Source organism: Podarcis vaucheri (genome assembly GCF_965113315.1).
Source record: "Podarcis vaucheri genome assembly, chromosome: 3".
NCBI lineage: Eukaryota > Metazoa > Chordata > Lepidosauria > Squamata > Lacertidae > Podarcis > Podarcis vaucheri.
Genome location: NC_138761.1, coordinates 104,445,401 through 104,465,547, shown reverse-complemented (window position 1 = coordinate 104,465,547; position 20,147 = coordinate 104,445,401). Strand labels below are relative to the sequence as shown.

Genomic DNA, 20,147 nt, shown 5'->3' with positions numbered 1-20,147 from the left:
AAAGCAAAGATTATTGATGAACAACAATTTGATCCAGTAGCAGGACTGAAAAAAAAACTGCCATTGCTGTGCTACTTATACAATCTTGTTTCTTGCATTTTAAAATAAATGGTGCAAGCAGTGACCAAACATTCTTGCACTAGAGTCACTGGACTGGTTGCATTTAACCATAGTTAAACTGTGTTTTAATGTTGAACACGAAAGGTTTTTGCTCCAGTCCTGTTCTGCTACTCAGAAACAAGCCAGAGTCTTGTTTGTGCTTCTTTTCTCTGCAAACAAACCACAAGTGGTATGCAAATTTTGGTGTGTGTGTGTTTTTAGCTTAGCGTGTGTGTGCTGTGATTGAGGGAAACAAAACATGAACCCATCCCAACAAGTCAGACTCTGATTTATGGGCTGGTGGCATGGCAGGAAGAAAAGTGAGAATTTTTCAGTAGTATTCACTAGCATGCTGAACCTTCACATTAAGCATTATTATTTTTAATTTTGGGTTTGATGTTACATGCAAACCAGGCCACTGTTTCCTAAGATCTCCCCTTCCTGTGTCACTCATTGTTTATAATCACTATTTCAGTGATTATACACTTCCTAGGTTATTTGGGAAAATTGGGCTTTACCTTTTAATTGGTTTAATATTTTGGAATGAACACGCAAGATATTTTAGTTTGCCCGCTTAAATTGGAATTGTCGTTTAACGTAACTAACTCTAATCTTAAACGTTAGGGATAATATAGCTCTGGCCATGGCATGAGATGTCCCTGTACTTCTACTGTGGTACTGTCAATTTTCCAAAAGAGATTTGTGATACCAAGGAGAGAACTGCACATACAGCTCACCAAGGCTACTACGTAGAACTAATTAATCCGCCACTTTTTATGGTGGTTAAAATATGTAAACTGGCCCAGGAATGCCTTCCCAAACCTGGAGGCTGTTCCCATCCTACCTCACCATTGGCTCTGCTGGCTGGCACTGGTGGAAGTTGTAGTCTAAAACATCTGGACAGCACTCAGTTTGAGAAGGCTAGGCTAGGAAATAAACATTCCAAACAACCAAACACAATGCGACTTTAAATGCTGTTCTCTGCTTGATGAAATCCTACTTTGAGGCTGTGGTCATTGATGTGACTGGAAATAATATTGACATGGATGACTTTAAATCGGTAGAATCCAGGTTTAATACTTTTGGAATTGTTACATCAAAGGAGCCGGTGATCATTCTTTTTATGTGTGCGTAAGGTAAGAAAGGGAAGTGTCTTCCCCTCCACATATCCTTCCATTAGCTTAAAAATAGTAAGTGATCCTCATAGATATCTTCAAGCATGAAGATAAGAAGGTCAGAGAGATTTCTGGCTGGCCATCGGTTTCTATACTGCTTTTAAGAAATGTTGTAAGGTTATTTGTCAGATGTGGAAGCGCGGAAATTGTTTTTGATAGAAGTAGTGTGGATGGTCTTCAAAGGAATATTACAAGATATCTCTGTATAAGTGTAAGTTGTCCGTCTTTCTACAACATAGGCATCATTGGGGAGGGAAACATCCATGTTCCCGAGTGATCTTCAGAGGAATAAATGTGTGAAAAGATCCTAAAAATATGACCAGCTTTTTAAATTTCAGAGCTGCTCAGATTTTATTTTACTCAAGCGCATATTATTTCAAAGCCACTTTGAAATTTCAGCATTTTGTGATCTATGAAAGGTTCATTGGGAATGAGAAGGAAATGGCAAAAAATGTTCAATTGTGCTATTGTTAACCATCTTTTTAGGGGTAGCATTTTCATTTATGCTTTACTTAAAAGATAACTGCTTTGAGCTTCCTGGTACCGTAGAACCCCAAACAGTTTTGCTGTGCCCAAAATTTAGAATATTTCATTTTCCATAGGCAAACAAATGTGAGAATTATGAACACCTCCTTAAAGCCAGCATGTAAATTTCTTCTAGAACTGTTCGACATTGTGAAGCATTTTCATTCAAGCACCAAAAGATGCAAATCGTTATCTACATTTGCACTAAGTCATCAAATGCTCTTTCCCCCCCTTTGCAAGCACTCCAGGGTTTTTCAGTAGTTGATTAATGATTTGTTTGGAATTCTAATTCTTCCTGTTTTCCATACTGCATTTCTAAAGAGATTAGCAGAATAGTAAATTCAGTACAATCAGCACATATGTGTGTTGGAACTCGCAAGCTTAGGTAAGAGAAATATGCTTAGATGGATCCTAAGCTGTTGTTTGCACAGGAGTGGCCAAAAGGGATTTAAGAGTTCTATATGCTAAAGAGGTGTATTTTTAGTGTGGACATCCAGCCATTCCCTCTAGCAGCATGACCCACAAAGCAAAATGCAGCCCACAAGACATATATTGGTTTATGCCAGCTGTTTTGAGAACAGACACACACTCAAGGACAGATTTTTCCCTGATAATTTATTTGCAGTTTCAACAAAAACAGAAGGTCTCTTGAGACTTGGTGTAAACTAACTTCTAAACTGGAATAGCCTCTCTAGATTCATGTGTTCCATTGCTACTGTAGATAAGAATCTGTAGTCAGTCCATTAACATAAGCCAAAAAAGTAGGAGGAAATCTAGATTTGTACCACTGAATTAAGAGAATACAAAAGTGTAATCTTTTAAAGAGCAGCTATTGAGATCTGAACAGTCTCCGGACATTAATTAAATCATCCTACGTAGAGGCAACTAAAATTGCCAGTGTTGTATGGGGAAAATGATCGTGTTTAAACATCTGTTTGGTTTTAGTAGAGAGATGAGGAAGCAGGAAATGGTGTGTGAGCCTACCTGCACTGACAATTTTTCCCAAAACAGCATTTCATATTGGAAGATATATGTTTGTTTTGCACAATGCTTCTGAATTGCACAGGCATGGAGACAATGGTTGTTGCCAACTCATGAAGACTTCCAGTGGTGGCGCTGGGCCAGTGCTCCATAGTCTGAGCTTATATTTTAAAATTTGAAGAAAAGAAAAGAAAAGAAAAGAAAAGTACAAAACTCTATCCCTCGTAGAAAGTTATGCAACAAAATTTTCAGGTACCTTCTTAGCAATTTTAGCTAATAAGTGATGTAGCAGCCTTGTATATAAAATGGGGTTCATGGGGAATGTGATAAAGGGACGTTTTATACAGCCGATTTGTGTTTCCTTGCTCAGCAGACAAAGTAAAGGAAAGCCGAATAGTTTGCGAATTTGCTGTAAAAGCTACTTTCCCTATATGAGACCCCCCTCCCCACCCCGGAAATGTTTGCAGTTCTTCCTTTAAAGTTGCTTTAAGCTATTGTTTGTAGCCTTTTTACACTAGTCACTCACCCTTGAAAGGTCTACTATAAAATCTTGTCGTAAGAATCTTGGGGAGTCGGCCACGCTTGGTGTGACATTTTGTAACTTCAATGGGTGCACAGCAGGGATTAATTTATCTTCAGCTGCTCCGGGTTTTTTTTAGTTTGGTTTGCTGGCAGGACTGAAATTATTCAGGCCCTATGGCTTCAAAACCGCAAATACTGCAAAAAAATAGAACTAATGAGCGTGGGGTGTTTTGATCGGCTGAAAGCCGCAAATACCCAAGTTAAACGGGACATTAATCATGGAACTAATTTTAAAATCTTTTACTTTCTTTTTTTTAAAAAAAATATTTATTAAAGTTTAAACATTACAAAGGGAAAAAAGGAAAAGAGAAACAAAAAAGAAATACAAGCAATAAACAATTACAAAACCTCAGAAACAAAAATAAATACAGTAATACAAAACATCAACAATACAAAAAAGAAAAAGGCGAAAAAGAAAAAAGAAAAACATTTAATAAACCCAAAAAAGAACAAAGATAAAAAGAACCCCGTATTTTCATGCCCTTATCTTTCATTTGCTTATTTCCTCGACTTCCTCACACCTCCTTTTTTGTATTCTAGTTCAATTAATTATTCCAGCAAGTTCTTTCCCTCTTTCTCAAATTTAGTTCCATAATTTATCTTAACACATTTTAGCCTTAAATTTGCCCCTTTACCCAATATCAATCTACTCATACTTAATTCTTTATAGTATTTCTACTAAAGTCATGTAGCTTCTTTCCAGCATCCTTCTAACATTCGTTAATTTTAGAATATTTCTGTAAATATACTTTAAATTTTTCCCAATCTTCTTCCACCGACTCTTCTCCCTGGTCTCGGATTCTGCCAGTCATTTCCGCCAATTCCATGTAATCCATCAGCTTCATCTGCCATTCTTCCCTAGTAGGTAGGTCTTGTAAAATCTTTTACTTTCTAAGTCCTTAAATTTGCATTGCTTGGCTGCTTCTTATTGGCACGACACTGGTATCAGATGTGGATATTCACAGCCACAACTCTACAGAAGTATGGAATGGTTTAGTAGTGAAAAGTGTTACACCTGGAGGAAACAGCTACCTTTCTGCATATGGCTGATGTCGGGAATAAGGCAGACTAATATCCTTCTATAGCAGTGTTTCCCAACCACTGTTCTGCGGCACACTAGTGTGCCGCGAGATGTTGCCTGGTGTGCCGCGGGAAAAATTAAAAAATTTGAAAGATTTTTTTTTTAAGTCAAATTTTCGATTGGGGCGCCGTCACTAGATGACCCCTGGGGTTCCCTCCCTCCCTCCCGCTCTGCGCCTCCCTCCTCCTCCTCCTCCGGGGAGGCCCTTCCTGGCTCTCGGCCAAGGCTTGGCTGCTGCCACTCACTCACTCGCTCGCCCACCCGTCCCTCCATCCCTGCACCCGGCCTCTCCCCCTCCGTCCCCGGCGCGGGGGCTGCTGGGATCCGTAGTCCCCTTGCCCTTGGGCTCCGCACCCGCGCGGGGTGCGCAAACTACGTTTCCCAGCGTGGCCTGGCGGGCCGGGCGTTTTGTTTGAAGCGCTCTTCTCCCGGCCATGGAATGAGTGCAGCAGCGGCGACCGGGCAGGCAGGGGCTCTTCCGCGCAGACCCCGTGCAGCCTGCCTGCGCCCCCGCGGAGATCGGGCGGCAGGATGGAGCCCGGGGATCCCCGCGGAGGCGGAGCAGCGGAGGCGGAGGCTGCCCCCCAGGTAGGGCTGCGTCAGGGTTTTTTATTTTTGCAATGCTGCATCCGCACCGGAGGGGACGCATCGGACCGCGGGGAGACCCCTTGGTGGGCGTGCAAGGCAATGCATGCGTGCAGGCGTTGCATGGAGTGCAGTGCAATGCAATGGCAACGCGGCGCCATGCATGCATGCATGCAACTTCCACCGGCGCTCCAGACTTGGCAGGTGAGGGGGGTCCCCAGTGGGCAGAAGAGAGAGCCGGGAGGGCGAAGGGGAGCCGGGGGGGAGCAGCGCTGCTCCCCGAGCCGAGCCCGGGGGAAAACTTCGGCGTCGTTGCGCCGGGTGTTGGAAGCGGAGGCTGGCGGGGGCCCCTCACCTGCAAAACCTGGTTGCCTCTCATATATTTTGTGCATTGCATTCATCGCCCGCTTTCTCCTCCAAGGAGCTCCCGGGGGCGCGCGTGGTTCTCCCCGTGTTATCCTCGCAACAACAGCCCTGCGAGGTGGGTCAGGCGAGTGGCCCAAGGGAGCACCCAGGGATTGTCCTGGCCAGGTGGGGTGATTTGAACCCTGCTCTCTGCCCGGTCTTCATCCTCATTTAGCCCCCACATGTGCATGACTGTGCATGACTGAGGTTTTCCCCCCTCGTCTTGGCTATGGTGTGAGTCTGTGCTGTTAATTAATGGGGTTCTGCCTTCGGAGAAGATGAGCCAGCCCTCAAGGAGGTGATTATGTAATTTGCTAGCAATTCATGTCCCTCCCGGCGTGACGCTGCGCGCTGACGTCATGGGGCTGTAATGGTGGTGTGCCTCGAGATTTTTTTCATGAAACAAGTGTGCCTTTGCCCAAAAAAGGTTGGGAAACACTGTTCTATAGTAACAAAACTGGTGCAAAAACCCTGTGGAGGAAAGGCTAGACTAACTTTTGTGAAAGGAAACATATTGCTGGATACTTCTTGCTAAATGATGGTACAGTCGTACCTTGGTTCTCGGAAGTAATCCATTTTGGAAGTCCGTCCGACTTCCGAAACGTTTGAAAACCAAGGTGCAGCTTCCGATTGGCTGCAGGAACTTCCTGCACTCAAGCAAAAGCCGTGTCAGACGTTCGGCTTCCGAAAAACGCTCAGAAACCAGAACACTTCCGGGTTTTTGACGTTCAGGGGCCAAAACATAGGAGTACCAAGGTGTTTGAGAACCAAAGCAGTTTAATAGTAGACTGTCACTTCACATCTATACCCCTAATTCTTATAATTTTTTGAACTTTGGTACCAGAATACTCTCTTTTCTTTTTTTTAATAAGACATTGTATAATTGTAGGGTTCAATAAATTGTGGTGGTGAGTCATCTGTCATTGCCATATGCATGAATACAATCTAACAGATTCCTGAATAGTTTGCAATGAAAGTTGGGACTGGGGGGAGGGTAGTAAAAAAACAGTATAAGAATAGCAGTGACAGGGAAACTAATTAAAAGTTGGGTATTTAGTGACTCTGGTGCTATGCTGTGGAACACCTTTCCCACAGAGATTTGGCAAACGTCCTCACTTTTGACTTTCAGGGATCTGTGGAAGACCCATCTGTGCCAACAGGCCTTTATAGATGTTTAATTAGCCAGTCACTTCAATGATTTTTTTGTATTTAATGGCGTTTTGTGTTTTATTGTTGTCCGCTGCTCTGGTATTTTATGAGATGGTGATACAGAAAAACCTTTGCCAATAAATAATGAATGAATAAATCAGCAAATGCAAAGAGAACTCTGGTGATTTATTTAATTTGCAAATTGAATATGGGATAGACTTAATAATAATTGATTTAAGGTAGCAAATAGCCATTGTTTGGGAATCTACCTGCAAGCTGATCTAGAATAAAAACAAGATTTCCCGGTCTTACAGAGGCCACAATTATCATTTCTTGCAACTTGGCAAAGTCTTCAGAAGTGTCCATTGGAACAATCATTTAGGAACAATCATCTTTAGACAATCTTGAATCCTGTTTGATGGCACAGCTTGAAAAAAGAAAAAAGAAAAGATAGTTCTGAGAGACCCAGACCCAGGCAATGCTACATTTATTTGAACCCAGAATTTATCTGTTCCTGTGAGATAAATCCTGCACCTGTTACCTAGTCTCTGTGGGAATGGGCAGACAGAGTGAGATTGCAGAAGCTTGAGGTATGTTTGCTCTCTCTCCTCAGGTGTAATCTCTGGGGCAAAGTAAGAATGGAACAGGCCTTGCTTTCTGTACATAAATCATCAGCTATTGAAGGCAGGCATGAATGTAAGTCATGTATTCTCCTACAGAAGCCTTCACTTTGGAGAAGGAAATCCTTGCACGGGGGAATAGACACCCCTCATGTTTCTATTGAAGACATTTAACTTGATATTTTCAATGCATCTTGGGGGAAAGTGGCTGAGAGTAATAGGAGCCTTTTATTCCTCTAATGCCCCAATCATTTTGTGCTATCCCCTTTTTTCATTGTGATGTCTTTAATATGCTGATTTATCTTTGTCCATGTCTCCTTGAATTGTGTTCAGCCAACTTACTACCAATTCCAGATAATCTGTATTTATACTTGGGGAATCAAATGGAGACTAATTCAGTGTTTACACTTAAAAGACAAGAGTTGATGCTATTGAAATCTAAAATAAAAACCTGTTTTGATAAATTGTTCCAGAAGCAATAAATTAATAGTAAAGCGACAGAGAAAGGTAAGCACAGAACGTTTGAATCATAGTAAGGCTTCTATCATTCAAGCTGGAAGCTTACCAATTTAACACGTTGCTGCTTAGTATTGTTCTGAGTTGGGCAAGGAAGTAAACGGCATGTGAGACTTTTCTAACCCTTGGCTCCAACAAGTGTGATATATACAGCTCACTTCCTCTGTTAAGGTGATAGCCTGGGTGATGGGCCATTAGGGGGAAAAAAGGAAAGGAGACAAGTGGGAGAGCAGAGAGGTAAAGTAGCAAGCAAGAAGGTTTGAGCACAGTGTTTGATTTCTGTTTGAATCCAAGGCTGCAGCTATGGGAGAAACAAGGCCCCTTCGAGGTGTTAATGCAGGGAAACCCTCCACTATAGGCTCAGGTTGCACATATCTGTAAATAAACCATATATCATAAAATCACTGCTGTCTCCGCTGTGCCTCATTCCCAAAGGAAGCGTGGAACCCCTGGAATCTCACACCACTCAGAGATTAGTGTGGTGTACAACTGTATTATTAAACATCTTGTTGGATTTGTGAGGCACACTGTTTTTAGGCTCGGAAATAGAAGTCCTCCTAGCTGGAGAAGACTTCTGCAGTAGACCAAGTTTCTTGTGCAGCTGCTGGTGTGTGTGTAGCAGTTTCTTAGCAAGCAGTCTTGCTTGACACCCTCGGCAGTACTCGCTTCCTTGTTTTATAGCTGGATATCAATCACGGCGTGAGAAATCAGTGACTGGCAAATGTCACCTGCTACTTCTCAAATAGTGTAAATTTTACCGTCTGTGCTGTGTTTCGTCACATTAATCCCAACCACCCCCTGATCAAAATGTGGATAGAGGATGAGAGCCAAGAGCGAACTGGTTTCTTACGGTGCATGCCTAGTTTAGTAACAAATTAAAGAAGAGATGTTGTTCTAACTGGTATCAGTGCACTGGAAATGCTTTGGCCTCTGCATTTTATTCATGCGGCCTTTATTATCTGAAGACAGTTCAAGCATTTGCTTCCCCCTGCCCATCCTCAGGAGCTGCCGGAGAAAGATATAAAGAGCGTCTGCTGAGGAATTAAAGCAAATGGAAAGTAATTTCCAAATTCCAGGGGTTTTAAGTTTGATAACCTCTGCCTGCTTCCAGCAGTAAGCTTGACTTCTTTTCTGGAGTAGCAGAAAATGCCTATGATAATACAAACATTAAACAGGATGAGAACTCATCCAAGGAACCACAGCTAGCTGCACCTTTCGTGAAAACACCCTTGTATGTTGTTGTTGTTGTTGTTGTTGTTTAGTCGTTTAGTTGTGTCCAACTCTTCATGACCCCTTGGACCAGAGCACGCCAGGCATTCCTGTCTTCCACTGCCTCCTGCAGTTTGGTCAGACTCATGCTGGTAGCTTCGACAACACTGTCCAACCATCTCGTCCTCTGTCGTCCCCTTCTCCTTGTGCCCTCCATCTTTCCCAACATCAGGGTCTTTTTCCAGGGAGTCTTCTCTTCTCATGATGTGGCCAAAGTCTCAGCTTCAGGATCTGTCCTTCCAGTGAACACTCAGGGCTGACTTCCTTAAGAATGGAGAGGTTTGTGCAACCACAGCAGCAAGAATTCTCATCGCAAAATACTGGAAGACACAAGATTTGCCCACACTGGAAGAGTGGCAGACGCAATTGATGGACTATATGGAATTGGCTGAAATGACTGGCAGAATCCGAGATTTGGGAGAAGAAACAATGGAGGAGGATTGGAAAAAATTTAAGGACTATTTACAAAAAATATTTTAAGTTATATGAATGTTAAGAATTTGCATGATTTGGAAAATCTAGCTTCAGCAATATGATTTGGTGATATGGGAAATTAAGTTATAATTATGAAAGGACCAAAGTTTAAAGTAACACTATATTTATTTTAGGGTAAGAGTAAACTGACAACAAGTACTTTAAACCTAAAATATAACTATTTGGAATTGCAAAGGAATGCACGAAACAAGGTAATAATTTGCTGATATCTTTATTGTAAAGAATGCAAGGTGAGGGAGATGTGGGGAAGTCCAGTTGGTTATGAAAAAATGTCTTGGAGATATGGATTTCTTTTCTTTTTTTTTCTTTTTTCTGTTATTCCTTTTATATATCTGTCTTTACATCTGTACCTGGGGAAAAAACAGCAATAAAAATATTTAATAAAAAAAAGAATGGAGAGGTTTGATCTTCTTGCAGTCCATGGGACTCTCAAGAGTCTCCTCCAGCACCATAATTCAAAAGCATCAATTCTTCGGCGATCAGCCTTCTTTATGGTCCAGCTCTCACTTCCATACATCACTACTGGGAAAACCATAGCTTTAACTATACGGACCTTTGTTGGCAAGGTGATGTCTCTGCTTTTTAAGATGCTCTCTAGGTTTGTCATTGCTTTTCTCCCAAGAAGCAGGCGTCTTTTAATTTCGTGGCTGCTGTCATCATCTGCAGTGATCATGGACCCTTGTATAGGTTTAAAAAATAAAGGCTGTTGAGGTGCTCTTGAGACTTAATAAGAAGCCCAATGCAGGGGATTATGTACTATGTAAAGTATTGATTTCAATTTCAATGGGTTGCTAGGACCACTCTCCATTTAGTGGCAGGAGTCAGCTTTTGTTATACTACAGGGTGGTGCAGATCTTTCAGCTGTCCAGGAAAGAGTAGCTTCAGTTCTGAATTTTCTTCTCCCTCCTGCATTGTCTTATGCTCACTCAAAAGCAGATATAGTAGTACCTTGGAAGTTGAACGGAATCCGTTCCGGAAGTCCATTCAACTTCCAAAATGTTCGGAAACTAAAGGGTGGCTTCCGATTGGCTTCAGGAAGCTCCTGCAGCCAATCGGAAGCTGTGGAAACCCCATCAGACGTTTGGCTTGACAAAATAGTTCGCACACCGGAACAGTCACTTCTGGTTTGCGGCGTTTGGGAGCCAAAATTTTCAGGAACTAAGCTGTTCCAAAACCAAGGTACGACTGTACTAGAATGCATTAGACTTGACCTGTGTATCCGTAAACTCCCAAGAAAGGGGCTTCCACAAAGTCCATTGTAGAACAAACAGTATAGTGAAAACCTAGGTAGTGTTTCAATACATCTAGTACATTTAAAACTCTAAAATCTGTTTTAAAGCCTGCTGGATATATATATATATTTAAAAGTCTCCAGTGGGGGTTTGCCCAGCTGGAAGAGAGTTCCACAAAATTGAGCCCACAGTATTAAGCAGATAGCTCCTTGTCAATACGAGTGATGGGGACCACTAACAGTGGCTCTTCCAAAGGCCTCAGAGATCAAGCAGGTATATAAGGGATCAGGCAGTCCCTTGAGGTATCCTGGATCCAAGTCATTAAGTGCCTTGCAAATTAATAAATTTGAACCTAGGTGAACCTGGAGTGGGCTTTCCAGATGCACCATGGCTGCCAAACATAATCTTCTGGTTCAAACAGTTCTGTATACATGTAGCATTAAGGTGCACCTCTCATGACAGAAAAAATGTTTGCCTTAATCAATAATGGCCCCAGAGTAATGGTGCAATAGAAAGCTGTAAGGAGCACTACTACCTTAGATGGCATTTCTTTCAATCACAGTCCAAGCTGCCTGTGTGCAAAAATCAGCTTTTGTGCTTTTAATTAGTACTGGTTGAGCACTTTTAGCTGAATTATGTATTTGATGACTATAATAATGTTGTTGCCTATCATGTAAATTATTCAGGAAGATTATTTTTCCAGGTCTTTGAATAATGGAATTATTCATAGTGTAGGTGTTATACATTCCACTTGTCTTGTCACTTGCCAATGAGTTTAGCACTGGAAGAATCCAATATTTTAACTGATAATATTACAAGTTTCTAGTACTCATTGAAACAAGAGGAAACCAGAAATGTTTGGATAGTATCTGAGGAATGCTGAAAAAACAGAAGTAGGTTAGAAAGAAATCAGTGGTCTGTGTTTTGGACTTCCAGGTCTCCATACATCTCCATGTGTTTTCCATACAAGTAACCCTAGCTCTCATAACTCCTCTTACCAACTTAAGTGACTCTCTTTCAGCAACTTCCCTCTTTTTCTGCTGCTAATCCTTGCAAAACAAAACACTAAATTCTCATAAAGCCATATTTTTGGAAGCGGGATAACTTGCAGAGTTAGCAGATATATGCAGATTTACTTAATTAGCATAAATCTGGGCATAGAATGTTAGTTTCCTGAGTACACAGAGTGCTGTTCAGAGGGTTTTTTTTCCAAATGTGTTGTAGAATAAATAATTTTATTCTCTTCCCAGCCAGATTCGTTCTTATTTTAAAGCATGGGGCAGGTTTTTTCTTCTTCTGAAGGGCACCAAGTTGGATCATTTAGATGACAGAGGAATTTGAGGGAAATGTTACTGTTTTAAAAATGCAAAAATGCAATTCGTCGGCACCACCACCCCGTCGCTCATTTAGTGCTTTATTGTTGTGTCTGAAGTGTCCAGGAACTAGACCAATTGATATTGTGGAGCTTGCCTGTAGGTGTATATCAGGTTAAACGGATCTGTTTCGTAGTTAAAGCGCATGCCTTTCTTTGGGGAGTTAATAACATTGCCAGCAAATTGTGCGAAGAATTGTTTGGGAAGTAATGGAAAGGATATGGAATTAAATTTCTAGTGACATAGAAATATGGTGTAAGACGTTGTGGCGACACGATGGACCTTTATATATTGGTTTGGGGGCAGGTGCCAAAAAGAAAAAGAAAAGGGGGGGGAAAGCCCAATTTTTGGATTGGAACTTAGTCCTTCCTTTTACTTATGGCACAAGTCTTGCTAATATATGCTTCAGAATTCCTTCTTGCACGTTTGGCTCAAATTCATTCAAATCAGCAGCTGAAAGAAAAACAAATTCGTGGATTCTTTTCTTTTAAAAGGGGAAATGAGACTCATGCCATCACAAATTTATTTTCCTATATTAATCTGCCAGTTAGTAGAATGAAAGCGTAATTTAAAGGTTTAGAGGTTTCTTTGCGAAGTATGAAATAAGCCAGAGGCACAGCGGCGGCTTGAAGACTTGAATGATTGCCAGTCCGCCTGGGCTTCAGCCCATTAGGGTCACCAGTCTCGCCAAAATGAAGAGGGTGTTGATGTTAAACATTTGTCCAAGGACATTTTTTTTTACAAAAAAACCCTGGTGTACTGGAATTCCTTCTAATCTGTTCTATTTCTTGCCTTGGGAAGGAGGGGGTGATGTGTGCTTACTGTGGCTGACTTCCTTGCCTGGCTTTTTTTCTCGGAAAAAAACTACTTTGGCAAGCCGACTAACTCAGCGGTATCTTCTCTTTATTAGTCTGGAAGATCTTTCAATGGTAGATTTAATTTAAGGCAAGCTAAATCACATCTAGACAAATATATCTGTTATGGAAATGCATTTAATGAATTCCTCGGGCACTAAATAACTGCTTTGATGTAGCATACTAATATAAAAAGCAGTATTTGTATAACTCTCAGAGTAATAGCAATAATAAAATTAAAAATGAAGCCATGGGAAGAAATTTGCATGTACATTTTGGCAAACATGATTACTCTTATTGCAGATGTGACTGTGAGAGCAGGAACGGTAAACATGCAAGCTCCTGAAAAAAAAGGTGCAATTTTCCAACCTGAGCCGAAAGCATCATGAAAGAATCATTTCCACCCAAAGGCAGCAGAGCAATTTTAATGTCAGACCTTTCTGTCTGCTTTGTTTAATGCTGTACAGTTCTGTTTTGCAGAGGATCTTTGCTGTTAGAATTAACGTTGAAATATTGTGATAATGGTGAATTCAAAAATTAAAAGCAAATAAGAGCAAATAATAAAAGCTTCTGGTGAATGTTAGGTTACAGTCGTTCGCCTGGTGTTAAGCATTTTGCACAAAGACCTACAAATGCATTTAGTTGGAAATTAGTATTGCAGGTACTTATAGAATTGTGTAGGTGTGTTTCTGAAGTCGAGGACGTGTGTTAAGTGCCTCAGATTAAATGTTTGGCCTTGCACTCAGTTATGCATGCTTACAACATTGATCAGCCTTCAGTGTGTTTATTAGTTAATGTTCCAAGAAAGTCAGCAGAATTTGTTATGAATAACTGGCAAGTGGCACTGTGGGTTAAACCACAGAGCCTAGGACTTGCCGATCAGAAGGTCGGCGGTTCGAATCCCCGTGAGGGGATGAGCTCCCATTGCTCTGTCCCTGCTCCTGCCAACCTAGCAGTTCAAAAGCACGTCAAAGTGAAAGTAGATAAATAGGTACCACTCCGGCGGGAAGGTAAGTGGCGTTTCCGTGCGCTGCTCTGGTTCGCCAGAAGCGGCTTAGTCCTGCTGGCCACATGACCCGGAAGCTGTACACCGGCTCCCTCGGCCAATAAAGCGAGATGAGCGCTGCAACCCCAGAGTCGGCCACGACTGGACCTAATGGTCAAGGGTCCCTTAACCTTTACCTTTATAATGAAATACTGAAGTGTTCAGTACAGCTGTTCAGCTACTGCTTCCTCTGATTTTCCACACCCACTCACTATCACTACCCAGTTAGGGCAACCCAGCCAGACGGGCGAGATATAAACAATAAAATAATTATTATTAGTTAACATTCCATACCTTAAGTCCGATTGCTTTATAGTCTCCCCCCTCCACTTGTATCCTGATTTATTTATATTTATTTAGAAGATTTATATCCCACTTTTTGCCACATCTGCATCTCAAACATGCTTTTTTTTAAAAAAAAACAAATACTGTATACAGAATTTAAAGCATAAATTAAAAACCAGTGATGAAAACATCAGGACAGCATTCATAGGAACATAGGATGATCTAGCTCAGTTCATTCTACACCGAACTGCAGTGGCTTTATAGGTTTTCAGGTGGTGAATTTTTTCTACTGTTACTGGAAGCACCAGGAAGTGAACCTGGGACCCAGTGCATGCATAGGAAAACATCTGCTTTATCATACAAAGCAGATGTTCTACTATGCTATGGCTCTTTTCCTAAAAGATCGTTCATGGTGCAATACAGCCATTTTAACCAGGCACCTGAAACTTAGTAGGACGGTGCTTGCCGGATTTGCAGCTCCCCCAAGTCTGCTGAGATCCCTCTTTTACGCATGGGTTGTTGCTATATTGGGAACATAAGCAAAGGTGCTCAACAGAATGAACTATGGAAATCAAGAGAATGATAAGGGCTTTCGTGATTTCTGAGCATAAACTGAAGTTACGATGCATACATAAAGCCCAATGTGAAATGGATCACTGAGGAAACTGCATATCAGTTATTCCACATGAAAACAATTCCCAGCTCGTAAATACCTTAGTATAATAGGGAAAAAGTACTTTATATTTCTATTCTATTCTATTCTATTCTATTCTATTCTATTCTATTCTATTCTATTCTATTCTATTCTATTCTGCCCTTCATCCAAGGATCACAGGGTGGTTTGCAATATAAAAACACAAAATGCATAGCATAGTAACAAACAAAAACAATACCCCCTTTATAACCTGCCTCCTTAAGAGATTCATCTTCTCTGCAATAGGAGCGTTTAAATATGCTTTTCTACGAGATGCACCTAAGGTCCGAGACAGTATATTCCCAGAAAGGTTACACCACGTGATGCTATGGCGTGTGTAATTTGCTTTAGACTCAGTCTCAATTCACATAAAGCATTTGAATGGAAACATATCAAATCCAGCATATTTATTAATCAATAACTGAATGTTTATAGCTGCCCCATACCACAAGTTGTTATATCATTGCCAGAATAGTCTGCTTCTGTTCCTTCAGTGAGCTCAGGGTAGCATACACAAATCAACCCTGTGAGGTGAAAGGAGGCTGAGAGATGGTGACAGGAGGGAGTCCGCATCATGGCTGGCAAAATTTGAACCCAAGTCCCCAGAGTCCTAGTCCAACATTCCAACCACAGCGCCACATGTGTTGAGGGTGGTCAGAGAGGGGGAGGGCTCATTGCAACAGAATGCCTACAAATGATCCTTAATGGTTGGTGGAGAAATTGTCAATCACATTTCTCGTTTTGTCCCCACCTCCTTTAAGCCAGAGGAAGGGAGCAAGCAAGGCATCGGAGGAAAAGCAGTATAAGTACTTGTGGGGAGAGACTACAGTTTTGAGTCATACACATCTGGAGAGACAAAGAAAGACCAGGCTCTGGGAAGTACCTTTTTGGGGGAAGAGGTGTCTGCTTCTCTCTGGAAATCTAACGGGGGGCAGTGCATTTGTCTGCTCAGTATCACTCAATCTGTATATTTACGGTAGTTGATTGTGGCTGACTACTGCTGTATTGTTGCCTTGCATTTTGGGTGTTTTCCATCTCCTAGCAGCCAATTTCTGTTATTAAATTAGTAGCATTACCGGTCAGACACACAGTAAAGCAATTTACGGATCAGAAACATGTCCTAACCAACTTAAGAATGCATAGTAGCAAATATTTTACCTTGTAGCATCAAATTCTTACTACTGCCCAAATTACCTGTCGTTGGAAAATTACAGGTCTGTCACCTGTGTGTTGTTGGAGCCAGCTGATTTCGCTAGTCAAGGCCTTGGGAAAGTAGAAAGTAGTACACAGTTGTTTCCTTTTTGAAGTCTTTAGACAGGTTGTCATCAAAGCATGCATCCTTTTAAACCAATTTAGTTACCGTTGAAGATGGAAGCCGTTCTTGTTTGTTTGCGTAAACCCCGAGGACACACATATCTTAATATATGCACACACGAAACAACCCACCTGTCTCTGTAGGTGTTTTTGCTTCCATTTTGATACTGTTTGCTAAAAATAAAAACATAGAAACAAACTTTTCAGCACTTCTGGGCTGTGCGAGAACGTTGCTTCACAACTCTGAAGTAATTGAGTGCTACTTCATCAGTGACATTTCTTGCTGAATAAAGGTTTGTGGTTTGGGGAGCTAGTTCAGTTCTGCTTAGCTTGCGAGAGCAGTTAAATTGCCTCGTCAGGTGCAGTGCTCCATCTTGCATGTAATAATGTAGTTTAATTCCTACACTCTTGGTTTAACAGGACCAAATATAATAATGTTGTGTACACCCCAGTCTCCAAGCATCAAGAGATTCCTGGGATTTCAGGTGTATATACCAGGTGAATATACTTGGAATGAAGGTCAATGGAGACTGTGGTGTCTTTAGGATATATGTTTATATTTACACATATATACAACCCGAGCACGAGGCGTGGGTGGTGCTGTGGTCTAAACCACTGAGCCTAGGGCTTGCCAGTTGGAAGGTCGGCGATTCAAATCCCTGTGATGGGGTGAGCTCCCATTGTTTGGTCCCAGCTCCTGCCCACCTAGCAGTTCAAAAGCACATCAAAGTGCAAGTAGATAAGTAGGTACCATACCGGTGGGAAGGTACACAGTGTTTCCGTGCTCTGCTCTCGTTCGCCACATGACCCGGAAGCTGTCTGTGGACAAACGCCGGCTCCCTCGGCCTATAGAGCGAGATGAGCCCGCAACCCCATCCGCAACTGGACCTTACGGTCAGGGTTACCTTTACCTTTTTACAACCTGAGCTCAGGAAGGAAGGGGTCAGAGCACTAGCACCCTGACATATCTTGCTTCCCAATTAGGTTTCTATAGAAGCCCCCACCCCAAATCATAGCTTTAGGATTCAGCCCATGGAGAAAAGTCAAAACCCTCTGCCTGAATTCACTCACAAAAGTATCCTCCCCTGGCCTATTTTTCTCTTTCCTAGGATGATGTAGGATCCAGCCAGGTGAATGGCGGACAGCACCTCCACTTGTTGCTATGGCAACATGCCCCACTCTTTCATCATGCAGAAATATGGTGCTTATCTAAGCGCTGTGGCCATTAGCATAACAGAAACTGGTCTGACTGGTTTAGCAGTGGCTTCTACTAAATTCCACACCTCACAGATACTGAATCAGTGGCCTGGAAGAGACTCATGGATATCATGCAGACTGACCCCCACCCCACCCCCTGCTCTGAAAGCCTTGTATCACTATATATTCTTAAAATTATTTCTTTGCATAATACTTCCCCCCCCCCAAAAAAAAGTTATCTGCTTGTGAAATGCTTTGTACAATTGTGTTCCTACCAATAACTGGAGCTCATAAGCACTTATATAATATAGCTATTTTCTTTTGAATCTTACATATAATTAGAGTTTGTATTTTTGACGTTGTATGTCATGTCCTTGACATACTTACTGTTCTTGGAATAATTCATGCGAAATGTATCTCAACTGTATGAATCAGTAAACACATTTTGTCTAATTCTAAGCCCATTCACGCTTTGTAGGTAGGGTGTCGTTAAACTATATCTGATTAACTTCCTAGAAAATGTCATATTAAGGAAAGGAGTTTAAAGGGGTGGGGAGGAATGAAAAATGAAACAGATGAAAGAATGGAGAGAAAGTAATACTGGTGAGAATGGAGGAAAGACTAGAGAGGGAAAATAACAAAATGTTATGATGGTGTTAACAAAGAGAGTGTGCTTATTCATAAGAGGATTCACATGGTTTATAGCTGAAATTGGTGAAGTAAATTGATATGTGGAAGCACGCCATACTTACACATAAGAAAAATGGTTATAAACCAAACTATTCACAAAATAAGCTACCTAAATTGTTTTGCTTGTTTCAATAATCAGACATGTTTATGGAACATTCATCCTTCCTAATTAACATCTCAAATTAACAAGTGAGATGCTGATTTATAACATGCAGGTATCTCTACTATCCTGTTGAATACCTTTATAAGATGCAATATATATGGCACCACATCTGGAAATGGTTATTCAGTAGATGAAATAACAAAATCATGAAACTGAATCACCAAGACTGAAAGCTATTCCTTGGACCTTTGCACTCAGTAATAGTATGACCATATAAGATTATTTGCTCTTCAGCAATTTTGCTGCTTTTAGTCTGTCATGTGAAAGACCTGGGCCAGACATCTTGAAATGGAAGCAGTTCTTAATGTGCTATTTTATTTTTTTAATGGAGATTGTGCTCTTTTATGCACTCATTGTTGCTGAGAGAGGAGTACTTTGCCTTGTAAAATATCACAGATTATTTCTATTGTCAATGAAAATTACATACTGATCTTCAACTGAAAATGAAGGTTTGTCTTCCTTGCAAAACTGGACACAAGTTATTTCATACCTGCCAGTGGGTGGATTTGCTCTGTAGCACCTTTCACTCATTAGTTGTGCAGCTGGGAACAAACACCTGAGCACTACTCCTTTCTCAAACTGATTGCTTAGATATATAGATCTCTTTCTCTAGCAATGAAGGGGCACTCTTGCACTATTGAGCAACAAAAATGGGACAGAACAGCAGCCACCCAGAAAATTTATGGTATAAAAGGTTTGAGAATTTCAGGCAGTAAAAGTTATGGGATGAAACAATTAAGTCTATCCTTTTAAAATATTTCAATTGAACATAATAAAATGAAAAAATATAAAAGGAAACAAAAAGTGCCCTAATAAAAATATGAAAAAAATCTATAATTCTTTATATAGTTGTCTAATACAAAGGTATATAAGTAAAATTATTGTTATTATACATATACATTTACGTATAACTTACTATATATTTTAAATGAATACCTTCAAAATGTCATTATATTTGTCCATATGCAGTCTATGTCTATAAGCTATTGGTTTGTATATTGCAAGAGTTGTCATATCTTCTATCCATTGATTAAAGGGGAGCACATATTTATCTTTCCAGAGGATCAATATAAGTCTTTTAGCTGTAGTGAGGGCGTGGAGAATCCATTTATGTTGACTAGCTGTCAAATTACATATAGTAGTAATACTATCCTCTGGCAATACAGTACTAGCTTTCCCCCCAAAATAATATTTATACAATCTAGTCCTTTCTCCCAAAACTTCATAAGTGTAGAACATTGCATAAACATTTGTTTCAAAGAAGCATTTTCACATCTCCAACAGCATGTTGTTGTAGATGTAACAGTGTCCAATAAATATGAAGTAATAGTTTTTCTAGCATAAGACGTAATTTAAAACCCATTGACACCTTTGTTACAGAAGCTAAAACACTCTTTCGCTGTCTAGGTAATATAGGAACCTCCAATTCTTTATTCCATTTGTTTCTTAGAGTCTGCATATCAAATTGATTTATTGATACCAAATATCTATAAAAAGTAGTCACCAGCTTTTTAGTCTCAAAGGGTTTAAACCAATTGTTCTATTATCTCTGGTGTCTTAGACGCTTTGAAAGCTGTTGGTCAAAACAGGGTTATTAACAAATGTTGCAACTGCAAATATTTCCATTGGGCCACCTCCTAAGTGGCATTTATCTTTATAACACAGCAAATGTATAGAATTGATCTTCCTCATCTATCAATTGATCCAGAGTCATAATTCCTGCATCCATCCAATCCTTCCATACTACAGTTTTCAGTAAAGTCTATCCTGAAACAGTATTGAAATCAGGATTGTATATAAGTGTCCTGATAGCACCAT

At 40.8% G+C, this 20,147-nt stretch overlaps 1 protein-coding gene and 1 long non-coding RNA gene across 2 annotated transcripts in view; one reads left to right on the top strand and one right to left on the bottom strand.

Moving 5' to 3' along the window:
* Window positions 1–20,147, top strand: part of KLHL29 (kelch like family member 29) — a 430,669-nt gene that overhangs the window by 209,822 nt on the left and 200,700 nt on the right. The window lies entirely within an intron of this gene.
* LOC309528311 lies at window positions 6,812–19,186 on the bottom strand. Its single transcript, XR_014217645.1, has 3 exons — window positions 17,351–19,186; window positions 16,124–16,453; window positions 6,812–7,009 (listed from the first exon to the last, which is right to left on the bottom strand). It is a non-coding gene; the product is annotated as an uncharacterized lncRNA (long non-coding RNA).